The sequence below is a fragment of the Salvelinus sp. IW2-2015 genome, linkage group LG19, assembly GCF_002910315.2.
Source record: "Salvelinus sp. IW2-2015 linkage group LG19, ASM291031v2, whole genome shotgun sequence".
In the NCBI taxonomy this organism is placed as follows: domain Eukaryota; kingdom Metazoa; phylum Chordata; class Actinopteri; order Salmoniformes; family Salmonidae; genus Salvelinus; species Salvelinus sp. IW2-2015.
Genome location: NC_036859.1, coordinates 14636739 through 14662542, shown reverse-complemented (window position 1 = coordinate 14662542; position 25804 = coordinate 14636739). Strand labels below are relative to the sequence as shown.

The 25804-nt window shown below is 41.6% G+C and overlaps 1 long non-coding RNA gene across 1 annotated transcript in view; it reads right to left on the bottom strand.

Annotated features, from left to right (window-relative positions):
• The window catches only part of LOC111979418 (uncharacterized), a 28689-nt gene extending 4008 nt beyond the window's left edge, over positions 1 to 24681 (bottom strand). The window contains exon 1 of the long non-coding RNA XR_002879331.2: positions 24053 to 24681. This is a non-coding gene — a long non-coding RNA (uncharacterized lncRNA). The remainder of the gene's footprint in view (positions 1 to 24052) is intronic.
• Between the last annotated feature and the right edge of the window lie 1123 nt (positions 24682 to 25804).

The following is a 25804-nucleotide window of genomic DNA, read 5'->3' as shown; positions in this document are numbered from 1 at the left end:
TGACTTAAAGAGGTAAGTGAGGCGTAGTTAACCCCTGGGAGATGGTGTGTTTATGTGGACAAATGATCTACAGCACAGCTCCTCCAAGCAGCAAGGGAATTATTGAGGTTACTTGTTACTCGACCAGGAAGGAATAACCACATCTCGTTCTAATACCATCATCGCCATGGCAGCAGCTATAGTAATAATTGTATACCAAACCCAGTTATGACTTACTGTCACCAGCTACATTAACCAACTTTAATAATAACCCAGAAATCTTCTAGAATCGTTAGAAGTTATTAACTCATCATCTGTACTTTTTGTCTCAATGTTCCCCCATAAAGGAACCATAGGAATGAATCTCTTCCTGTATTTGCTCTTTCTATTAACAGTATATCATCCCAGACACCCAGAATCCATCACAGGGGATGAAAAATGACGTGCAAACATCGAGAACATCTGTTTTTCTTTTTCTCCCACCCATAGACAGCGAGAAGAGCGAGGAGACAAATGTATCATCAGTCTGGAGGATCGAGAAAAAACACCACAGTGCAAACAAATGTTTCATGTTATCAGAGGAATGATAGGGAGAGAAAAAACAAGCAAGCATTTCAAAGGGGAAGGCAAGCAATTAAATTGTAATTAGAATAAATGGATGGAAAGAGACAGGCCACATGTCCTAGCATGAAATACGAGGCTGTTTGGGGCAGCAGCAGGCTGAATGAATGTGAAGCTTCTTTGACAAAGCTTGTGGCTGCCTCAAGCTGGAGGAGACCGGCAAAAGAGTAGCCCAGAGAGAGAGAGAGCGCGAAAGAGAGAGAGTCTAGAGAGAGCGAGAGTGGGGGTCCAGGGTTTTCTAAGAAGGTAGTAACTGAATAGATGAGAGAGAGAGAGAGAGGAGAGGGAGAGAAGAATGGGAAGGGAGGAAAAAGAAATGGGCGGGAAGGTCACTGGGAATGATTGACAGCTTGTGAGTATGGCTTGACCTGCTGGGTTCGCCCCCCAGTATTCTCAACAGGCTTAGAGAAGGACAAAATAAAGCCGCAGGAATGTTAATTTATTTTCAATTGTTAGTGCCAGGGACGGGGAGAGAAATAAAGAGTGCATATATACATATCAAGTGAGACTGGGACACAACTAGAGCAAGTAAGTAGTCCTGGACTGGTGTAAGCTTGAAGCTTTCAGTTGAAATAAAGATGTGGGCATGTGTGTTCTGTATGTGTTCCACTCTGGACCTCACAGGCACAATGCTTCAGTCCTTTCGCCCTCTCTGACTAACTAATTTGGGGAACTGTCCACCCCACAACAACAGCCTACACTCAAGAAAGAAATAACAACATGTATACTGACACTTCTGATTTCTGATACTTTTTATAAACAAGAACATGACAAATGGTGTGGAACTAGAATTGTTGTTACTTTCGGTACTTCAAATGTGTCTCACGTCGTCTATTGATTGAGAGAGGATCAAGTCTCACTGGGAGTCTGGGCTATATCACCACTTATACTGCACAGAAGTTAACACACTTAACTAATGKAACACGGCATGTAGAAATGTTGAAACTGTTAATTACTGTTTGCAAAATAATGTCCATTATAGGCTAGAACACTTTACATTGCTAGAAGACACCGGAATATTCCAGCTTTGTAGGCTAACTTTGCTTGCTAGCTTACAGCTGAAGTTAACAATTCACTACCCAGTACTTTTTTGTATGATAATATGCAAACCATAAMGCAAAATATTGCTGATTTCAAAGCTGATTGTCACCGAAAACGTAATTAATTCACTTAGTCTCCCCGCCTCACATCTCTCCAAGTCAAGATCATCTTTGGTTGAAACTCYAACTGACTGAGTGAAGTCATGGGTCTTTTTTTCTTCTTTTTTGTACACTTATTTTACCAGGTAAGTTGGCTGAGAACACATTCTCATTTACAGCAACGACCTAGGGAATAGTTACAGGGGAGCGGAGGGGGATGAATGAGCCAATTGGAAGCTGGGGATGATTAGGTGGCCATGATGGTATGAGGGCCAGATTGGGAATATAGCCAGGACACCAGAGTTAACACCCCTACCCCCTTTTTCTCCACAATTTTGATCTTGTCTGGTCGCTGTAACTCCCCAACGGGCTCGGGTGGCGAAGGTTGAGTCATGCGTCCACCGAAACATGACRCGCCAAAACGCGCTGCTTATGTGATGTGTCAGAGGAAACACTGTTCACCTGACAACCGAGGTCAGCCTGCAGGCGCCCGGCCTGCCACAAGAAGTCGCTAGAGCGTGATGAGCCAAGTAAAGCCCCCCACTGGCCAAACGCTCCCCTAACCCAGACAATGCCGGGCCAATTGTGCTCCGCCCTATGGGCCTCCCGATCACGGCCGGTTGTCATACAGCCCGGGATCAAACCCAGGTTCTGTAGTGAACGTCTCATGTACTGTGATGCAGTGCCCTAGACCGCTGCGCCACTCAGGAGGCCCTAGTGCCATGGGATKTTTAGTGACCAAAGTCAGGACACGCGTTTAACATTCCATCCGAAAGACGGCACCCTATWCAGGGCAATGTTCCCAATCGCTGCCCTGGGGCATTGGGATATTTTTGTTTTTAGACCAGAGGAAAGAGTGCCTCCTACTGGCCCTCCAACACTACTTCCAGCAGCATCTAGTCTCATCCAGGGACCGATTAGGACCAACCCTGCTTAGCTTCAGAGGCAAGCCAGCAGTGGGATGCAGGGTGGTATGCTGCTGAGTCTTAAAGAGTGACTGACTTCAAAAAGCAACAAATCCCTTTGAAAACGGCCTATGGGGCATCGGTATGAGTCCGAAACAGTTATTCTAGTGTCAAAATGTTACACTGCAAAGTGTAAATAGGATCATTTGGGTCTTAAAGTCATTTTTTTCTAAAGCAGAGTTTGGAACACCCGTGGGTCACACCATGGATAATTAGGGTTAGGTTTTGATTAGACGATGTCCATTTGCCCACTAACATGGGGTGAAGAGCTATGGTGATTTCTCTCTGTCCAATAGCATTGACAGTGAGACAGGCCTGCCCTGCAGCTCCGACTGTTTACATAAGAAAACACGTGGCACATTTTTTTACTTGAGAAATACTGCACCAAAAACCTTAGTGAGATATAAAATTGTGCAACTAAAACATCCTCGGCCAAAACGAACTACAGATTTCTTGAGTTATCTTAGATTCATTCTGGGGATTTTGAGGAAGTGAAATAGGCTTCCGCGTCTACAGTGTCTCATGGGGGACAAACATCATTAACCAAATGCAGAATCGGTCCCAAATGGAAGGAAAACAGATTGTTTTTCATCTGTAGCCCCATGGAATCAGCCAAAACAATCTCAATAACTCAACACATGCACACACACACCTACACGCCTACTGAATATGCATTCACCTGTATTGTGAATAGGCCTATAGGCTACTTCTTGATTTACCCAATTTATCAAGAGATTTACCATTCAAATAAATGATTACCATTATGCTATGTAGTTAGATTGCTAGAGAAGTCAAAGTGATTGCATGATTTTATAATTGCTTAATTAATGGGCACATTCAAAAATCAAACATTTAAAATGTAATGATATTGAACTCAAAACATCAATCTGGATCAACTGCCATTTTGTGACTTTGGCTAATATGCCTTCTTTTATGCAGTGGTATCATTTTGGTATCGAGTATCATGATACTAACCCTGMTAACGGTATAYAAGTCAAAWTTCTGGTATCGTGACAACACTAGGTTAGGGTGTGTTCTAGTTGGGATCTACAGGAACTGACTGATAAAATAAAGACCCCCAGATAATTATTTGTCCTCTATGCATCCCAACGCTACCCAGGAACACTTTGTCTTAACTGTCCCTGTCTGTCAGGGTTAGGGCTGCGCTCCTCCCTCCCCCCGCTACCCCCACCCCTCCCCCTCTCCTAAGGGAAATTATGTCACTTCCTTAGCTCTGTCAGTGGTGCAGACAGAGCACTTGTCATGGCTGCCAGTGATGGAGATAGGCGCTCGCCAGGCATGACAGTCAAGTGGGAGGAGGGTTCAGCACTGTGGAGCTGATAAGATATTTTTGGGACAGGGGCAGGAAGGGGGGAGCGGGGAAAAACATGAACAGGTAGCTGCATGGTATTCATAGGGTCGACGACAGTTGGTTGGTGAATTTCAAGGCTCTCTGCCAACAGATTGAAATGATAGATAAAGAGTGCCAACGGGCACAGAGAGAGAAAGAGAGAGTGAGAGAGAAAGATTGGTGAGAAGGATGGTGAGAAGGATGGTGAGAAGGATGGCGAAATTGAGGGAAGGATGGCAAAATTGAGAGGGAGGAGAGAGGTAGCCTTTAGAAAATCACTAGAATAGAGAAAACAGCAAAGTCAAATATTGTGGTTAGCAGAAAGTGGACAAATTAAAATTAATTGGCAGAAATAGGAGTGGGAAATTGATGTACGAAAGGCAGAGAGGAGTATGAATTATATTGTACTGAATGAGCAGAAACAAGTGTGGGAACTYTAAAAAGTCAGTCAACACTATCCTCATCATCATAATTTCCACCATCACTACTACAATATTTACCCAGCAGAATTATCATTGCCTAATTACTAAGTTCGGAACCTGTCTTGACATTACATCGACTTATGTTACATTTAAAAATGTCCTGTTAAAAATATTCTTCCTCATCTTTAGCCTTTAGCTTCTCATCCAGACCCATTTCTAAAAGGTTACAGGGGCTTAATGAGRACAATGTAATCTATGAATTTGAAGAAGAAAAAGAAGAATCAGAATAATCAGAAGAGGAAAAAGCCTTTAAATGTCAGTTTCATTCATAGAGATTCTATTAAATTACTAGAGGTGCATATGTCATTAACCCTCAAAGTTCCATAATMGGYCGAAAATGGCAGCCATCTTGGCCAGGGAGAAATTCTAAACTAGTCTAATTGGYATGAATGGCAGTAGAGGCATAGGTGATGCATTTCCTGATTTTACTTATGCAGGAAAATAAAAGTAAGGCATGTGATGTATCAGAAATTGTGTAATGAAATTATAGTCAACCGAAAATATAATATAATTATAAATACAGTTTATACAGGTTATATACCAATTTTCTGTATAAATTGCCTCTAAAATATATTTAAACAGACCACACATGTCTCAGATTATGTTTTCTTGGAAAGCTTTGAGTGCTATTATATGATACAATTTCAGTGCTTGTTGCATTTACAACTTGTCTARGTCCTATCATCAACTGATTTGAACCAGTGTAGTGGCTGTGAATTGACTGCATTGTTTGAATGGAWTGTTGGCATATTGGGAGTTAATTTGGAATCATTCATCTAAAACTGTTTGGCTAGCTAGCTGACACACATACAGTGCAGACACATTCTTCACATTCATTGTTTTACACAGTATCTTATCAGAGCACTGGCAAACCATGGTTGACCTTTGGACCATCATAAGAAAGTTAATGTCCATTTCAGTATTCTAATTCTATGGTTTCCTTAACCGATACTACACCCCTCTCTCTGTTCCATGAAGAATCAGAATCAAAATAATCAGAATCAAAAAGTGGAAAAAGCCTTTAAATGTCAGTTTCATTATCCAATACTAGATCTCTCTCTCTCTCCCTCCCTCTCTCCCTCCCTCTCTCCCTCCCTCCCTCTCCAGCTTGGTAGTGAAATTAACAGGCTGACCTTCCCACAGTGAGTTAAACAGTGAAGGTCAGTTAGAGGAGCAGCATCTCAACCCCTGAAATGTCACACAGAGCTCTTCTTTTCAATCAGTCAGTTCTTCATATACTCACACTAAAATACACCCTCCTCCACGCCTTGTTCTCTCGCTCACGCACTCCTCCACATACACACGGATGCGGGCATTAACGCGCATGTACACACACAAACAATCGTTTGCTAAATGTGAAAACATGGTGAGAACATTGGCTGCAGGACATGAACAGATAGATTCCCCTGCAGGTAATGTGGTAGGAACTTCACACCTACTAAGGTTAAATATACAGTGCCTTCAGAAAGTATTCACACCCCTTGACTTTTTCCACCTTTCGTTGCGTTACAGCCTGAATTTAATATGAATTACATTTGTGTCACTGGCCTTACACACCCCATAATGTCAAAGTGGAATTATGTTTTTGAATCTTTTACAAATGAATTCAAAATCAAAAACTGAAACATCTTGAGTCAATAAGTATTCAACCCCTTCGTTATGACGAGCKTAAATAAGTTCAGGAGTAAACATTTGCTTAACAAGTCACATAATAAGTTGCATGGACTCACGCTGTGTGCAATAATAATGTTTAAAAATATTTTTGAATAACTACCTCATCTCTGTACCTCACACATACAATTATCTGTAATGTCCCTCAGTCAAGCAGTGAATTTCAACCACAGATTCAACCACAAAGACCAGCGAGGGTTWCAAACGACTCGCAAAGAACCGGCATTTATTGAATAACCCTTTGAGRATGGTGAAGTTATTAATTCCACTTTGGATGGTGTATCAATACACCCAGTCACTACAAAGATACAGGCGTCCTTCCTAACTCAGTCGCCYGAGAGGAAGGAAACCACTCTGGGATTTCACCATGAGGCCAATGGTGACTTTAAAATAGTTGTAGAGTTWAATGGCTGTGATAGGAGAAAACTGAGGATGGATCAACAACATTGTAGTTACTCCACAATACTAACCTAAATGACAGAGTGAAAAGAAAGAAGCCTGTACAGAATAKAAATATTCCAAAACACATGCTTTCACTTTGTCATTATGAGGTATTGTGTGTAGATGAGAATAAATGTTAGAATAAAGAATAAATGTTCAATTTAGGCTGTAACASAACAAAATGTGYAATAAGTTAGGGGGTGTGAATACTTTCTGAAGGCACTGTATTACACTGTGCCTCTACCTATCTATCTACACAAGGGTTCCCCAACTGGTGACCCGCAGGTGGGGTTTTATTTGCCCCCCCCTCCCCTCTAGTTTTCTGAGCCCCCCAAAAATAGTTTTTGGGTTTATTTTTGTTGGACATAAAAGATTAAAAACGCATGGAAATTCGCTCCAAGTGATTTTAATTTAAGAAAACTGTTCCCACTCATACTAAAGAGACATGTGATCCTATACAAATGTAAGCAAGGTTTGAAATTATTATATTATAGTCAAACATATCTGTTTCGGCTTCTTGCGGTCAAATTACAGTCTAGAAATTATTTGTAATTATGTTCCACTCAAGGGAAAAAATTGGCAAGCGACTGAATCTAGTTGATTATCCCTGATCTACACTCTCAGTGAGGTAGAATGTAGTGTGTGACAAAAGGAGTATGTAAGCCCAAGTACCAGTCAAAAGTTTCGATACACCTACTCATTCAAGGGGTTTTCTTTATTTTTACTATTTTCTACATTGTAGAATAATAGTGAAGACATCAAAAATATGAAATAACACATATGGAATCATGTAGTAACCAAAAACAAATCAAAGCTGTCATCGAGGCAAAGAATCTCAAATATAAAATAGATTTTGATTTAACACTTTTTTGGTTAGTACATGATTCCATATGTGTTATTTCATAGTTTTGATGTATTCATTATTATTCTACAATGTATAAAATAGAAAAAAATAAGAAAAACCCTGGAACGAGTAGCTGTGTCCAAACTTTTGACTGGTACTGTATATCTATTGAATGTAAACTAGTAACACTGGAGCTAGCTAGTTAGCTGGGGGAGGGAAAAGTTAGAGCTACTGTATTTCATTGCCAATCCTGAACCCTCCTGTATAAAACATATGCATTTCCTAGAGGAAATAAGAAACTGGTTTGACCTGTTTACTCTGTTGACTAATCATTTAATTCTCGCTTTCAAAGAGATTCCTACAAGAGACCTCTGGGTCATACTTAAACCAGCCCATTTTCTTATGGATATTCTTTACTGTAAGCTGAGTTTCTCACACACACACACACACACACACACACACACACACACACACACACACAACACACACACACACACCACACACACACACACACACACACACACACACACACACACACACACACACACACACACACACACACACACACACACACACACACATTTTACATGTAAATCTTTTGAATCCCCCCAAAAATTGTATGTTGTCCTTTCAGACAACAGACAAAATCGAGAAATAAGAAACAGCTATAGCCCAATGCTTCAAACAAAGCAAGAGACCTGCAGTGGATTCAAAGCTTTTCCTTCGCTGCAAAGTTGGTCTTATTCTGTAACTAAGCCCATTACTGTAAAAGAAGACTGGGTCTGGAACAGAAGACGCCCTGCCCTCTTTTTATTGTATTTTCAGCCCCCCCCCTTCTTTTTTCTCCTCCTCTTCTATTAGGCCTACATCATTCCTTTGGGTGTTTGTATAGTGTCCCTTAGTTACCTCTGAAGACACCCAGCAGGTTGGCAGCGGCAGGCAGGCAGCCCAGAGAGTTAAAAGCCTGCCCTGTCTCACTCATAGGAACAAGGCCATCAATAATTCACCGTCATCGGGAAGCATTATCTAACAGGCTGATAAAACATTTAAAATGGTGGGTGACAACACAGAAACAGTGAAGAAGTGCTCCATAAGAGGACGAAAGAGAAGGACACTGCAGGTGGCGACAGAGGGAGGGAGTTCGCAACAGATGTGACGTTGCTGCGGCAACTGAAGTGGGAGAAGTAGTCTCCCTTCCAAAGGTATTCTGATGTGTTAGCTTAGCTAGCTAGCCTACTCCTCTGAGGCCAATTTACTCATTACACATCAAGTACAGAATCTGCCTTACTAAACAACTGTAAAGTGAATGTACTCTGTGCTAGCCAGCTATACACTGCGCAGCCTTCAGTCTGGTTTAACTGCTAAGCTAGCTACCCACTGGAGGAGTAACTAAATTAAACTAAATAACGGCACTGGAAGTGAATGAAAGACCAGCCTATTGCGGTGCATCTCTTTGTGTGCACCATAACAGTTGAAGTATAGGCTGTAAGTGGAGGTGGAAGCATTCACTGGCCTGTATTAACAACTAGGCCTTTCTCAGTGAAAAGAGAAATCCCTTTAAGCCCAGATCAATTACACCCAGGCTCGGCTGTAATTAAAATGTCCTAACAAAAGGTCCAGGAGCGCATGACACAAACCTGCATGCTGAAAATAAGCCTTGTTCAATCTATAGCAAGCAAGGATTGGTTGGAAAGGGTTTGGGTTTAAGATTCAGCTCGGGTTTCCTATAGGCATGGTGTATGGTATGCTAAACTTCAAAGAAATCTTTTCATGTTTCTTCACATCGTTTTATTCTGCTTGATATGACATTATTTCCCTCATTAAGATGGGMATGGTAGGGTTATATACAGCACATTTACCATGAGGTAAATAGCATATACTATACATCAAGTACATCATCTACTCAAAACCTTTTACAAAATCCTGTTTGCAATCACATAAAATTAAATATTTAATTAGGGCCTATAGCCAAAAAACATTTCCACTTTTTTCTGTTACTCTAACCATCAACAAAGTAATTATTTGTTCCATTTAAGTATGTTTGATAGTTAACTGTGTTCAGCAGAGAGAAGACAGGCTGCTTACGACTCTCTAATTAAAACTGCCAGAGCAATCAGCAATCACAACTCTGCTCTCCAAATATCATCAAGATCTGATTTGCTTGGCTGATCAACAACAGAGCCCTGCTCTCGCTAGCTCTTTCTTTCTTTCTCTCCCTCCCTTTCTTTCTCTCTCTCTACCACCTCTCTCTTTCATTTTCCCTCTCATCTCTCTCTGCCTGCAGCCTCTCGGTCTTCAGGACGCTTTTGAAACGGAACAAATCATCACAACTCGAGGAAGGGAAAAAGGGGGGAATGAAGGAGTCTGGCTCTGACTCTGAATGGGACAATTGCTTTGGTTTGTTCGGTTTGTTCAGTATGCCATTTGGGTTGGGATGTTATTCTTTCCAAACATCATGCAGATGCAGACGCAGAGACAAGTACATAGAATTAAGAGTGAATTCGGTGTTATGAGGCCAGTCAGGCCACAACAACCCACAGGAAATAATCAGCGCAAAATAAGATAGATGATATCATCTGATTGTTGGCGGTAATGGTTGCAAAAATCTCTCTGAAAAACAGTATCCTTGGATTAACACAAACACAGAAAACCTGGGCAGTGAACAACATTCATTCAATAAATATCCAATGAGAGAGCTGTCTATCAGGCCATTCTAGTTCAGTGCAGTGCAGGCTAACAACCACTATCATGGACCAAGATAGACAGAGCCGTGTAAAAGACAGAAAAATGGACAGAGCCGTATGAAAGACTGAAAGTGTGAACTCGCCAGCTGGATAATCGGTTCCATTTGTTGCCTTCCCATCATTTCCTGGTGCTCATAGTATCTCAGATTGGGTGACAGACAGGGGGCTGCCAATCAAACGTTCAAGGACTTTGACAATGGCTTCCTCACATTGGAAACATAATGGTTCCATCTCGAGCCCCATGTGTGGCACAAACAGACAGCAAAATGGACATTAGACATGGTGGGGAGAGGAAAGGGGGGTTTCTGAAGACCACAGGTGATAGTGATGCTGTGTATATGGAAGCATTGTTTTCCACCCCCKAAAAATATATTTGAAATTGGCAATAACAGTCTTCTGATGGAAAAAATTCCTCACGTCAAATGCCAGCAATATCTTGACATTTATGTTCGGGACTTGGACAATGCACACACAAAGTAAATAAGCTTCCGCTCAACCTACAAGGAATAGAAAAATAGTTCTCTCTGTTTATAAACTCAGCAAAAAAACGAACGGCCCTTTTTCAGGACCCTGTCTTTCAAAGATAATTCGTAAAAATCCAAATAACTTCACAGATCTTCATTATAAAAGCTTTAAACACTGATTCCCATGCTTGTTCAATGAACCATAAACAACTAACGAACATGCACCTGTGGAATGGTCGTTAAGACACTAACAGCTTACAGGCGGTAGGCAATTAAGGTCACAGTTATGAAAACTTAGGACACTAAAGAGGCATTTCTACTGACTCTGAAAAACATCAAAATAAAGATGCCCAGGGTCCCTGCTCATCTGCATGAARGTGCCTTAGGCATGCTGCAAGGAGGCATGAGGACTGCAGATGTGGCCAGGGCAATAAATTGCAATGTGCGTACTGTGAGACACCTAAGACAGCGCTACAGAGAGACAGGACGGACAGCTGATCGTCCTCACAGTGGCAGACCATGTGTAACAACACCTGCACAGGACCGGTACATCCGAACATCACACCTGCGGGACAGGTACAGGATGGCAACAACAACTGCCAGAGTTACACCAGGAACGCACAATCCCTCCATCAGTGCTCAGACTGTCCGCAATAGGCTGAGAGAGGCTGGACTGAGGGATTGAAGGCCTGTTGTAAGGCAGGTCCTCACCAGACATCACCGGCAACAATGTCGCCTATGGGCACAAACCCACCGTCGTTGGACCAGACAGGACTGGCAAAAAGTGCTCTTCACTGACGAGTCGCGGTTTTGTCTCACCAGGGGTGATGGTTGGATTCAGGTTTTTCGTCAAAGGAATGAGCATTACACCGAGGCCTGTACTGTGGAGCGGGATCYATTTGGAGGTGGAGGGTCCGTCATGGTCTGGAGCGGTGTGTCACAGCATCATCGGACTGAGCCTGTTGTCATTGCAGGCAATCTCAACGCTGTGCGTTACAGGGAAGACATCCTCCTCCCTCATGTGGTACCCTTCCTGCAGGCTCATCCTGACATGACCCTCCAGCATGACAATGCCWCCAGCCATACTGCTCGTTCTGTGCGTGATTTCCTGCAAGACAGGAATGTCAGTGTTCTGCCATGGCCAGCGAAGAGACCGGATCACAATCCCATTGAGCACGTCTGGGACCTGTTGGATCGGAGGGTAGGGTCATTCCCCCCAGAAATGTCCGGGAACTTGCAGGTGCCTTGGTGGAAGAGTGGGGTAACATCTCAAAGCAAGAACTGGCAAATCTGGTGCAGTCCATGAGGAGGAGATGCACTGCAGTACTTAATGCAGCTGGTGGCCACACCAGATACTGACTGTTGCTTTTGACCCCCCCTTTGTTCAGGTACACATTATTCCATTTCTGTTCGTCACATGTCTGTGGAACTTGTTCACTTTATGTCTCAGTTGTTGAATCTTGTTATGTTCATACAAATATTTACACATGTTAAGTTTGCTAAAAATAAACGCAGTTGACAGTGAGAGAACGTTTATTTTCTTGCTGAGTTTATTATGCAATGTGTGAATGAAGCGCAACAATTAAAATAACAAAAAATATATAATTCTCAAACAGACCCCAAAAATAATTATATCTGAATTTGGATTATGGTGGTGTGTCAGTGACCAGAAAGCRCATGGCGTCTGTTAAAAAAATTATAGTCCGACAGCTATTTGCTCAAATCCTCTGAAACAATTTTACATAGAAATTCAATGTGTCTATCATGAGAACAGGCCCGAGAGATGAATTCAAAGGAATAACATTGGTTTGATGGAATGTGACTGGCTCTCAGATAAGCAAATTCTTTGTCTTACTTGTATGCAAATATTAAAATACAAACCTTCATGCGATGAGAGAATTTATGCTAATGATGTACGCATACATGTTCATATKAATGCATTTTTTATTTATGTTTAGACTCATTTCCAGTTATGATGCATGTTAAAACCTGTGTGGATGGTGATGGCAAAGAACGATGGCGACGGCCAAAATTAACAAAGATAATCATGCAGAGTCCTGGGAGAAGACACTTTAAGTCCAGTTTTATGTAAGTCTGTCTGTTCAATGAAATGAACAATCCTTCAAAAAGGAAAGGGAAACATGACTCCAATTGTGTGGGACCTGCATATTCTAAACTTGCCATTTCTAGAAATCATTGATAACAAAAACCATAATTCGTAGCAGGCCTTAGATGGGCCTCAGCCTAATACACCCTACCAAGACAAAAGCATACCACCTGACCTCTATAAGCACCACACTTCCTGTGACCTGAAGGTATGTCAGACCACCAAATAAAGCACATCACGTGTCCATTCCCCTGAGACAAGACTCAGAGCAGTGTCTTCTTATTCTAATGCCCTCCAGTCCAGTGGTGGTAGAGCATCACAGAGCATCTCTGAAGGTGGTCCAGGCAACTCACAGGTCATTGTTAATCTCTTGATAGTTGGAGCCTCTGGACACCTGCCCATCCATCACACCCCAGCGACACGTATCCCACTGGGACAGCTTTACACACTCCAAAGGGTTAAACACGSACCCAAAAATCATCCATCACTCAAAAAACGACCAGCCCCTCCGCTCCCCTCTGGAAGACGAGGACTTCAACAACACCAAGGGGGTTTGCTTTCTTAACAGTGGGGAAAGCGTTCCGTATTGAAAGGACTAGGGAGGGTAAGTAAGGAGGGAGCTGTTTGGTGTGAACATATCCAGGGCTGATTTGCTCTATAGCTCAGCTCCAGGGCCTCAACATATCATTAAACATCCATTTAAGAAGCAGTGGGGGAAAGTTAACTGTCATTTAAAGCACAGAGGGTGGTGAGGGAGATTTTGACCCTTTCCGATGCCCTGTTCTCAATAGAAATACCAAAGGAATACATTAAATCGAATTGGTCAGCTAACCTAACACAATGCAATTTGTTCCAGTCTCAGTCCATTTATCTAAGTGGATATAAAAAGGAGGAAGACGGATGATGAAAAAGCTATGATGGGCATTCGCGATTAAGACTAAATACTGATCAAACAAACCCATCTTCCTCCTCTTCCTCACACCCCTGCCGCCTTCATTTCCTCCCGTTAGCTCAGTCTCCATCTGTTTGTTCCTAGCTTTTGACAGTGAGTGTGTCAGAGAAACATAACAAGACAGCTGTCAAACCGGCCCCTTGTGATTGAAGATGGCAGGTGAGTCTCTCTCTCTCTGTGTGTGTGTGTGTGTGTGTGTGTGTGTGTGTGTGTGTGGTGTGTGTGTGTGTGTGTGTGTGTGTGTGTGTGTGTGTGTGTGTGTGTGTGTGTGTGTGTGTGTGGAGTACTGCGTTCACTTTACGACCGGGAGGCAGGATGATCAGGGCCACTGACCCTAAACAGACGCACCGCTTTATACGCCACCCCTGGCATTTACATCCACTGCCTCTGGAGTTGCGTACCAGATGGCTTGCTATTCCCTATATAAACTAGAGGTCGACCGATTAGGATTTTTCAACGCCGATACTGATTATTGGAGGACCAAAAGAATCCGATACCAATTAATCGGCTGATTTTTATATATATTGTAATAATGACAATTACAACAATACTGAATGAACAATGAACCCTTTTATTTTAACTTAATATAATACATTAAAAAAATCTATTTAGTCTCAAATAAATTATGAAACATGTTCAATTTGGTTTAAATAATGCAAAAACACAGTGTTGGAGAAGAAAGTAAAAGTGCATATGTGCCATGTAAAAAAGCCAACGTTTAGGTTCCTTGCTCAGAACACGAGAACATATGAAAGCTGGTGGTTCAATATTCCCAGTTCTTCAATATTCCCAGTTAAGAGTTTTAGGTTGTAGTTATTATAGGAATATGACGCGTCGACTATTTCTCTCTATACCATTTGCATTTCATATACCTTTGACTATTGGATGTTCTTATAGGCACTATAGTATTGCCAGCCTAATCTCGGGAGTTGATAGGCTTGAAGTCAAACAGCGCTGTGCTTCAAGCATTGCTAAGAGCTGCTGGCATACGCAGTAAAGTGCTGTTTGAATGAATGCTTACGAGCCGCCTGCTGCCTACCACCGCTCAGTCAGACTGCTCTATCAAATAATCATAGACTTACATATAATAAACACACAGAAATACATTAATATGGTCAAATCCGGAAACTATAATTTCGAAAACAAAACGTTTATTCTTTCAGTGAAATACGGAACCATTCCGTATTTTGTCGAAAGGGTGGCAACCCTAAGTCTAAATATTGCTGTAACATTGCACAACCTTCAATGTTATGTCATAATTAAGTAAAATTCTGGAAAATGTATTACGGTCTTGGTTAAGAAGAAACACAGTTCGCACCGACCCAGGCGGCCTAAACTGTTGCATATACCCTGACTCTGCTTGCACTGAACGCAAGAACAGTGWCACAATTTCCCTAGTTAATATTGCCAGCCAACATACATTTATTTTAACTAAATATGCAGGTTAAAAAAAATATACTTCTGTGTATTGATTTCAAGAAAGACATTGATGTTTATGGTTAGGTACATTTGTGCAACGAATGTGCTTTTTTCGCGAAGTTGAATAAAGCTGTGATTCCATGATAAATTAACAGGCACCGGTTTGATTATATGCAACGCAGGACAAGCTAGTTAACCTAGTTATATCATCAACCATGTGTAGTTAACTAGTACTTACGGGAAGATTGATTGTTTTTTAAGATAAGTTTAATGCTAGCTAGCAATTTACCTTGGRTCATTGCAGCCACAAGGTCCTTCTGACGCTGCACTTGCGTAACAGGTGGTCAGCCTGCCACGCCGTTTCCTCATGGATAGCAATGTAATCGGCCATAATCAGCGTCCAAAAAGTCTGACTACCGATTGTTATGAAAACTTGAAATCGGCCCTAATTATTCGGCCATGCCAATTAATCGGTCGACCTCTAATATAAACTCAGCAAAAAAAGAAACGTCCTATCACTGTCAACTACATTTATTTTCAGCAAACTTAACATGTGTAAATATTTGTATGAACATAACAAGATTCAACAACTGAGACACAAACTGAACAAGTTCCAAAGACATGTGACTAACAGAAATGGAATAATGTGTCCCTGAACAAAGGGGGGTCAAAATCAAAAGCAACAGTCAGTATCTGCCGTGGCCACCAGCTGCATTAAGTACTGCAGTGCATCTCCTCCTCATGGACTGCACCAGATTTMCCAGTTCTTGCTGTGAGATGTTACCCCACTCTTCCACCAAGGCACCTGAAAGTTCCCGGACATTTCTGGGGGGAATGGCCCTAGCCCTCACCCTCAGATCCAACAGGTCCCAGACGTGCTCAATGGGATTGAGATCCGGTCTCTTCGCTGGCTATGGCAGAACACTGACATTCCTGTCTTGCAGGAAATTATGCACAGAACCAGCAGTATAGCTGGTGGCATTGTCATGCTGGAGGGTCATGTATGGATGAGCATGCAGGAAGGGTACCACATGAGGGAGGAGGATGTCTTCCCTGTAACGCACAGCGTTGAGATTGCCTGCAATGACAACAAGCTCAGTCCGATGATGCTGTGACACACCGCTCCAGACCATGACGGACCCTCCACCTCCAAATCGATCCCGCTCCACAGGCCTCAGTGTAATGCTCATTCCTTTGACGAAAAACCTGAATCCAAGCATCACCCCTGGTGACACAAAAGCGCGACTCGTCAATGAAGAGCACTTTTTGCCAGTCCTGTCTGGCCCAGCGACGGTGGGTTTGTGCCCATAGGTGACGTTGTTGCCGTTGATGTCTGGTGAGGACTTCACTTACAACAAGCCTACAACCCCTCAGTCCAGCCTCTCTCAGCCTATTGCGGACAGTCTGAGCACTGATGGAAGGATTGTGCGTTCCTGGTGTAACTCGGGCAGTTGTTGTTACCATCCTGTACCTGTCCCGCAGGTGTGATGTTCGGATGTACCGATCCTATGCAGGTGTTGTTACACGTGGTCTGCCACTGCGAGGGCAATCAGCTGTTCGTAGAAAGGCCTCTTTAGTGTCCTAAATTTCCATAACTGTGACCTTAATTGCCTACCGTCTGTAAGCTGTTAGTGTCTTAACGACCGTTCCACAGGTGCATGTTCATTAATTGTTTATGGTTAATTGATCAGGCATGGGAAACAGTTTTAAACCCTTTATAATTAAGATCTGTGAAGTTATTTGGATTTCTACAAATTATCTTTGAAAGACAGGGTCCTGAAAAAGGGACGTTTCTTTTTTTGCTGAGTTTAGTTCACTTTTGACCAGAGGTCTATAGGCCCTGGTCAAAAGTAGTACACTATATAGAGAATATGGTGCCATTTGGGACAGCAAGGTTTCTTCGCTATTAAACTGGCAATCAGCAGTTGAAACAATGAATTGAAATCCCTGCCCCTGTTTCTGTAAAAAGCTAACCACTCTCAAATTCATAGACAGATCTATGGATGCAAGGATGGAAGCAAGGACTGACCATACATGATATCAAAAGTATAGTTTTAACCATGTTGAGGCTACAGTGTCTTCAGAATGCATTCATACCTGTTAGAAATCCCCTTTGGCAGCAATTACAGTTTTGAATCCCTCGGTAAGTCTCTAAGAGACTTTTTTTATATGCTTCAAACTCTGTCAAGTTGGTAGTTCATCATTGCTAGACAGCCATACATTTAATGTCATCTTGGTAAGCAACTCCAGTGTATATTTGGCCATGTGTTTTAGGTTATTGTCCTGCTGAAAGGTGAATTTGTCTCCCAGTGTCTGTTGGAAAGCAGACCGAACCTGTTTTTCCTCTAGGATTTTGCCTGTGCTTAGCTCTATTCCGTTTATTGTGTTGGATTTGCCACAAACATAACACTTTGCATTKAGGACAAAGTATTTTCTTTGCCACATTTTTTGCAGTTTTACTTTAGTGCCTTAATGCAAAAATGATGCATATTTTGATTCTGACAGGCTTCCATCTTTTCCGGCTGTCATTTAGGTGAGTATTGTGGATTAACTWAAATGTTGTTGATCCATCCTCAGTTTTCTTCTATCACAGCCATTAAACTTTAACTGTTTTAAAAAGTCCCCATTGGCCTCGTGAAATCCCTGAGCGGTTTCTTTCATCTCCGGCAACTGAGTTAGGAAGCCTGCATCTTTGTAGTGACTGGGTGTATTGATACACCATCAAAAGTGTAATTAATAACTTCACCATGCTCAAAGGGATATTTAAAGTCTGCATTTTCTTTTTTAACCCATCTACCAATCGGTGCCCTTCTTTGCGAGACATTGGAAAACCTCTCTGGTGTTTGTGGTTGAATCTGTGTTTGAAATTCACTGCTCGACTGAGGGACCTTACAGATAATTGTGTGGGGTACAGAGATGAAGTAGTCATTCAAAAATCATGTTGAACACTATTATTGCACACAGAGTGAGTCCATATGTGACCTGATAAGCACATGTTTATTCCTGAACTGATTTAGGCTTGCCATAACAAACAGGTTGAATACTTATTGACTCAAGACTTTTCAGCTTTTAATTTTAATTKATTTGTTTAAAAAAAWAWATATATATAATTCCACTTTGATATTATGGGGTGTTGTGTGTAGGCTAGTAACACAGTCTCAATTTAATCTATTTTAATTTCAGTCTAACACAACAAAATGTGTAAAAAGTCAAGTGGTGTGAATACTTTCTGAAGGCACTGTATATAGTGTTTCTTCACATTTACCTTGGTTTACAAACATTGGAGTAAAAGCTTATATTTTGGGTACTGATGGGGTACGACAATTGAACTAAGCTAATGATGKATTTATACATTATATTCTTCATGAATCAATGGGTACATATCATTCATTTATACGTGAAAAAAATGGTTGTAGCAACTGCAGATTGAGGTCCTATCAATCAAATCAAACTGTATTTGTCACATGCTTCGTAAACAACAGGTGTAGACTAACAGTGAAATGCTTACTTATAGGCCCTCCCCAACAATAGAGAGAAAGAAAATGGAGAAATAATAGAAAAAGTAAAACATGTAATAATAAAAGTAATAAACACACAATGAGCAACTTGGCTATATACACGGGTTACCAGTACCGAGTCGATATGCAGGGGTACGAGGTAATTGAGGTAGGTATGTYCATAAACACTGAACAAAAATATAAGCGCAACATGTAAAGTGTTGGTACCATGTTTCATGAACTGAAATAAAAAAATCACAAAAATCCTACTTACGCACAAAAAGCTTATTACTCTCAAATGCTGTGCACAAATTTGTTTACATCCCTGTTGTTGAGCATTTCTCCTTTGCCAAGATAATCCATCCACCTGACAGGTGTGGCATATCAAGAAGCTGATTAAACAGCATGATCATTAAACAGGTGCACCTTGTGCTGGGGACAATAAAAGGCCACTTTAAAATGTGCAGTTTTGCCACACAACACAATGCCACAGATGTCTCAAGTTTTGAGGGAGCATGAAATTGGCATMCTGACTGCAGGAATGTCCACCAGAGCTGTTGCCAGAGAATTGAAGGTTAATTTCTCTATGACAAGCTGCCTCCAACTTGGTTTCAGAGAATTTGGCAGAATGTCCAACCGGCCTCACAACCACAAACCACGCGTAACCACGCCAGCCCAGGACCTCAACATCCGGCTACTTCACCTGCGCGTTTGTCTGAGGGTTGTGTGTGTGTGTGTGTGTGTCGGGGTATTTCTGTCTGTAATAAAGCCCTATTGTGAGGAAAAAGCCATTCTGATTGGCGAGGCCTGGCTCCTCAGTGGGTGGGCCTGGCTGCCAGGCATAGGCCCACCCATCTTTGAAATTGTTGCATGTTGTTAGTTTTTTGTTCCGTATAACTACGAATAAAGTGACAGATAATAAAGAGTAGCAGCAGCATATGTGATGAGACATACAAGTTAGTGCAAGAAAATGGTCAATGCAGATAGTTAAATAGTTAACAAAATAGCTACTGAGACTTACTATATATTTACAAGTCTTATAGCTTGGAGGTAGAAGCTGTTCAGGGTCCTGTTGGTTCCAGACCTGGTGAATCGGCACCGCCCGCCGTGCGGTAGCTAAGAGAACCGTATATTTGACTTGATACACGAGTTGGGTCCATTTTTAGGACCTTCCTTCCTCTATAGGTCACCCTGATTTATAGAAACCTGAGCTGCAAATAATGGGTTTGAGCTATGTAAATTCCAGAAGAAATAGAAAGAAAATGGAAAGAATGAGTTGTGTTCGACATCCCTATTAGGTAATGTTTGATAAGATATTAAAGAAACATTTAAAAAAAAAAATAAACACAGCAAGACCACACTCAGCAAGGCATTCTTTCACAGACAAGCAACAGCTGCATTGCATTGAAAATAAACATTATCTCTTTAACAGAGAAACATTAGAGGCCATTGGTTGCTCAAAACAGTGCTTTACACAAAGCTCTCGAAGAGGCATCCAGAAATCTGTATTGATTTACAGTAAAACGTGTAATTAACAAAAACTGTGTTTCGTTACACAGCAGCCCTGAAATATAAATCTATTGACCTTTTAGCTTGAATTATTATAATTATATATTTTTTTACAAAAKTAATGACACAACATGCCACTTAAAGCATGTAGGCCTATTGTGCAGTTACACCTTGAGGTATCTTTATAAAAGAGCTGAGGGGAGGGGTTCTGGTGTTCATCCCAAGTATAGCCCTACTTTATACTTTTATTATGTGAGGCAATAGCAAACTAAAAGTGAGCTGTAAAGGTTTAAATTAATTTAATTTAAATCATGTTCTAGTTTTAAKATTTTTGTAAAAATTAATCACAAGTCAACATATTTAAATAAGCTCCTACCAAAATCCCCAAGTGAACACGGCAACGAGTAGTTTTCTATTTTTGCTACTTACTTTGGGGATTTTGGATTGAATTATGGCGGCCTACCAACTCTGTCAATCCTAACTAAATATGCATTTGCAATCCAACACAAGAACACACACACACAGAATATTGATGTTGTACAGTTGTCTGCAATAAACAACAACATTTTTATTCTATAGCACACCACCACCCATRTCCTCTCCGGACAAAACTGGTTGGGGGAAGGTAGCTCAAGTTCTTGCCATTGAAATGCAGCCACTTTGATATGTAAATTGATAGTTACGAAAAACCACGAGAAATCACACTAGCATACATTGAAGCCATTTGCACTCGAGCTGATGTGAGATGAGATGGCACTTCCCCTGGAGACCCCGGGCCTGGACAAATGGACCAACATACAGAGATAGCGTCTGGGGCGGGGGAGCGGAGGAGTAGGGAGAAGGGGGGCAATGGGACATTTGTCCCAGTGAATTCCCCATCCCAACTCTGACATGAGTAAATGATGCTCCTGCGGTTTCTAGACCGGTACTGAAAACAAATTAGACAGGATTTCGATTTTACCATCACGAATAGGCCATTCCAGTATTTTATCAAATAACCTTGTTAAAAATGCTTATATTTTCAAGTGCATTCCCCATTATGATTTGACTAAGTTAAATAGGCCACATCACCAGTGTAGAAAATGGAATGGGCCAACACTAACAACATTTACTCCCTGTAGTGAGTTGAGTGTTGTGTCTACAGGTAAGCTACTGCATCACCTCTGTTATATATAGTTTATTAGACTAATAATTTATAAACTACGCTTTTCTAAGCGCTAACTTTTACTATACCACAGGTCAGTATAGTCTACCTGTCTATCCATCATTCATAGTGACAATAGTGGTTGGTAGATAATTTGTCCAGATGTGCAATAGGCTAACTAACTAYTCATACCACACATAAAAGCCACATCATTGCGCATGAAAGAACAGCGAAGACATGGTACATTCAGCTTAAAAAGCTCTGCTATTGATCTTGTTTAGGGACAATACAATTATCCTACCGAGCGGCTATTTTCTTGCGCATATATYTTGTTTCTATGCAGATTTTAGAATATTCACATTAAAATCTGTCAAAATTGGATGGAAACCCAGCTATAGACACCCTAAAGACTCTAGCAAGTGCGCTAGTCCAGTGTCACTTTGATTATGTCTGCACATCATGGTTCACCAGCAGCCCCAAACATCTAAAGAATAAGCTACAGGCCAGCCAAAACAAGCTTGTAAGAACCGTACCTAAAATCCCCCCTCATACTCATCTGGAGGTTGAGCATTTTGTTGTCTGCATCTCTGTAATTGTATATGTATTTATGTATAAAAATAGACCACAATGGAATTAAGTCCCCGACTTTATTGTTCAATACAGATGACTTAAAAAAAACTTTGTACTGTGCATTTTTTTTTTTTAACTACTGACAAATAAAATCYACCCGAGTGGCGCAGCGGTCTAAGGCACTGCATCTCAGTGCTAGAGGCGTCACTACAGAACCTGGATCGATTCCAGTTTGTACCTCACCCGGCCGTGATTGGGAGTCCCATAGGGCGGCGCACAATTGGCCCAGTGTCGTTGGGGTTAGGCCGGTGCAGGCCGTCATTGTAAATAAGAATTTGTTCTTAACTGACTTGCTTAGTTAAATAAAGGTTAAATAATTGAATAAAAAATCCAAACTGTGCAGTGGCCATTTGGTGAATGGAAAGAGACATCTGTTACGGAACACCAAAAAGTTTAATGACACTCGGAGATTGTCAAACTAAGCCTTCGATACTGGATAAGCCTACAAGGCAGGGAGAGATAAATGTTATGTTTGTCGTGATTGGAATAGTCTACGTATTGTGGTGTTGAACAAGTAAAACATTATATTGAAGTGCCCAACATCGGTATGCTTTGTACATTGGTTGTGCAGTGCATTGGCACATAAACCTGTTGGTGGAAAACGTGTTGCATATATTCTATACAATTATAAATATGGCATCAAAATGTTGAAAATCTGATTTCCCCCCAGCTGATCATTGACTGCAGCCAGCTCTGATCGTAGTGTGATGAAACAGGCAGGGAGGGTGAACTCCTCCGTGCATACTGATGTGGCAAAGTCAATATTCAGGGTTATAAACAGGGTCGCCACAGTTATTGTTATTTGCGGTAGTAAACATTATTTTGAGTTAATTCTATGAGGAGGGGAGGGTGTGCAATTTATTTTACCGTACAAGGGGAGGGTCATGAAAATATTTGTAATGTTGGGGGGGTGCATTTTTTTTATGATACCTTGAGTTGGGCCAGCCCCCCCTCCCCTCTAAATTTCGACCTGTCCCTTAAACGACTGCTGTATTTGATGCCTTTAGTAGCCTAGGCCTCTCTCTATTCACGGCAGCACATCAAATATTGTTTTTTGTCACATGTGCCGAATACAACGGGTGTAGACCTTACAGTGAAACGCTTACTTACAAGCCCTGAGATGCTGAGCTCTCAGGGGCAATAAGATAAGGCACTGGCGTGTGTGTGCGTGTCATCACACATGGTTGGCTTAGATATCTGTGAATTATACATGTTCAGTGAAATTATCTCATGTTACAGCCGTGGAGTGGAGAGGTCGATGAAGACAGCACCTGACTTAGGTCCTTGTGTCCACAGGATTACATGTAATGGGCGATGTTACATTTATTTGACAGTGTCACTGGACTTCTGTAATTGAAAGCGTGTTACCTAGAAAAATAATTATAGCCAAGCCACCATAATGCACATAAATTGTCATTTTCTTTCAAATCCAAGGTGACTATGCTACTGTCTCTTTTACAGTGACTCACCCAACACCTCAGCATCACAGGTGAGATATATTCTAATGATCACAACCGAGAGAACAAGAACGCCTCATTTCGAGACAGACATAATAAAACACATAATACTATATTTCAGTTAGTAGCCCTCTTATCCATCCATTAATTAATTGCATGTCATTGTATAACTAGCCTAGATTTTTTTTTCTCATTCATAGTTTGAATTGAATCAAATTCAGAGCAACGATGGCCGTTGAAGAAACCACATCTGGATAAGCCTCATGCAACTTTTTTATATATACGTATATAACCCATGGCCCGGAGTCGCTTAATGTGAGAACCACTGATGTCTGGTAAAATGCAATTATTTCATTTATTCAGAATGTACAATCTTTAGGCTGGTATGTTATAGAATGCAGTAGCAGACAGACCTCATTTTCAAGCGATGTCAATAACAAGCAATCTGTAAGTGTTTTTAAAATGGAGTGAAATTCGATAAAATGTCAGTTAGTGACTTGTACCACACCGATATRGTAAGGAATGAAGTGTCTATTTTCTCAACTCAACCTCTAAAAACTCCCACCTTTATCACAAACAGGCTCACAAGCGTACAGACGCGATGATGGAATGCTCTGCCAATGTTTGAATACTTACATTTGAGGTGAACAGTCCCAAATGGTGTTTGACGAATATTTCGGTTTGGCATTGAAGGAACACGGAGAGAGTGGTCACCCCTTTAGCAGGCTAGAGGCCCCCCTCAAACTCGGAATACGCAGCGGGCAACACAAAGACGTCCGTGGTTCCGATGCATGCTCCAATTACGAGGGACAGATCGTGTTGTTTCTTGTGGCAGGTATCTCTCTCTCCAAGTCCATGCGTCCCCAAGGACCGGACAAACTGTTCCTTAGCGAGATGCTGTTCGGAACTATTAATCAATAGTTTTTTTCCCATATCCCCCTCGCACGCATCCACATTTTCCCTTCGATTGGACACAATGAATTCAAAAACTGCACGGCTCCAATGTTATTGTAGCCTAAAAGAGGCGAATGAGAAGCATATCATCACATATCCTAAAAATAAAACATGCAGTCGTATTCCACGACGATGTCAAGCCTTTCGGAAAGTCGCCAATACAATGCTGAAACAGTCTACAATGCGACTATAGTTCGGGGGCCTGTGTCTGTGCGTCGGGCTTGTGCTCCAGGCAATCTCTGCGCTGCTCCAATCACACACCGATCTGCCAGCGCCAGTCGGACTCCTAAACCAAAAAATACGAGGAGAAACGTTGGGCCGGCTCCCCGCTCTGCAACAGCTGGCTTTCAATGGGCCACCCTAAAACCTGGGGCGGATCATGCAAAAGGCAGGAAGGGACTGGTGTCTGGTGCTTTCAGCCGTTTTCTATAGGATTTGTCTATGAAGAATAGGTCCCCTAAAGGCAGGAGCTGGTAGCTGGATATTGATAGTGAGAACAGGGACTGTCAAATAGCCTACAGATTGCAAGATTCATCTAAACACAGTGTATAATATATGGGTCTGTGAAATATGTCATTCATTTCAATGTGGGCTAWTATTATGGCACTCAGTAGATTCATACTCATTCTCACAACAGGAGTTGTCACTACTAAAGAAAAACAGGAAAAGGGAAAATGCAGCTCTGTCATTATATTATAATTTCAGCTGGACCTGATGAATAATCTGGATAAAGGCGAAAAAGCCACACCAGGAAGTTAAAGGTAGACTCAGCAAAATGGCYTTACGAGCAGCACCGCAGATATTGAGATGAGCGAGTTGCAAAACTTAGTTCTCACACCGTCACACACAGTATCTATGCATGTTGTATGGGTTTGCTTCACACTGTTTCAGTGTGGAACCAGGGGACCAAAATAGCGAAGTTGAGCSTCGCACTTCAACGCTCTTAGTTGTTGCAGAAATGGACCTACTATGCTGTTTACTTTCTGCATGTTCGTCATATCGCGGAGTCTACCTTTAATAAGATTGTATGGGGCCACTGCTCATGGAAAAACGTAAGTGTAAACGACACCAGTGTGCTGCTAACAGTTTAGCTTCCTCCACTGTCCCTGTCTCCATACAGGGCTCAAACCAGTGATCCTCTACCTTGCAACACACGTGACTGCCCTTCTTGACAACGTCCAAACCAAATGAGCTATACCTAAGGTACCGATTGGATAGTTCCATCAGCGACATTTCAAGCTAGCTGTGGAGTGATCTTACAGCAGGTTCTTAATGCCTTACATAAGCAAGCCAGCCAAGCACAAGAAGCCATCACATCTAAACACATCCAACTTAAACACAAACCAAAAAGCATCCCTCTAGTAATCCACAGGCCAATAGGAACTGTTTGTCTACCTGTTTATATAAATTTACCAGCGGTGTATGTATACACTA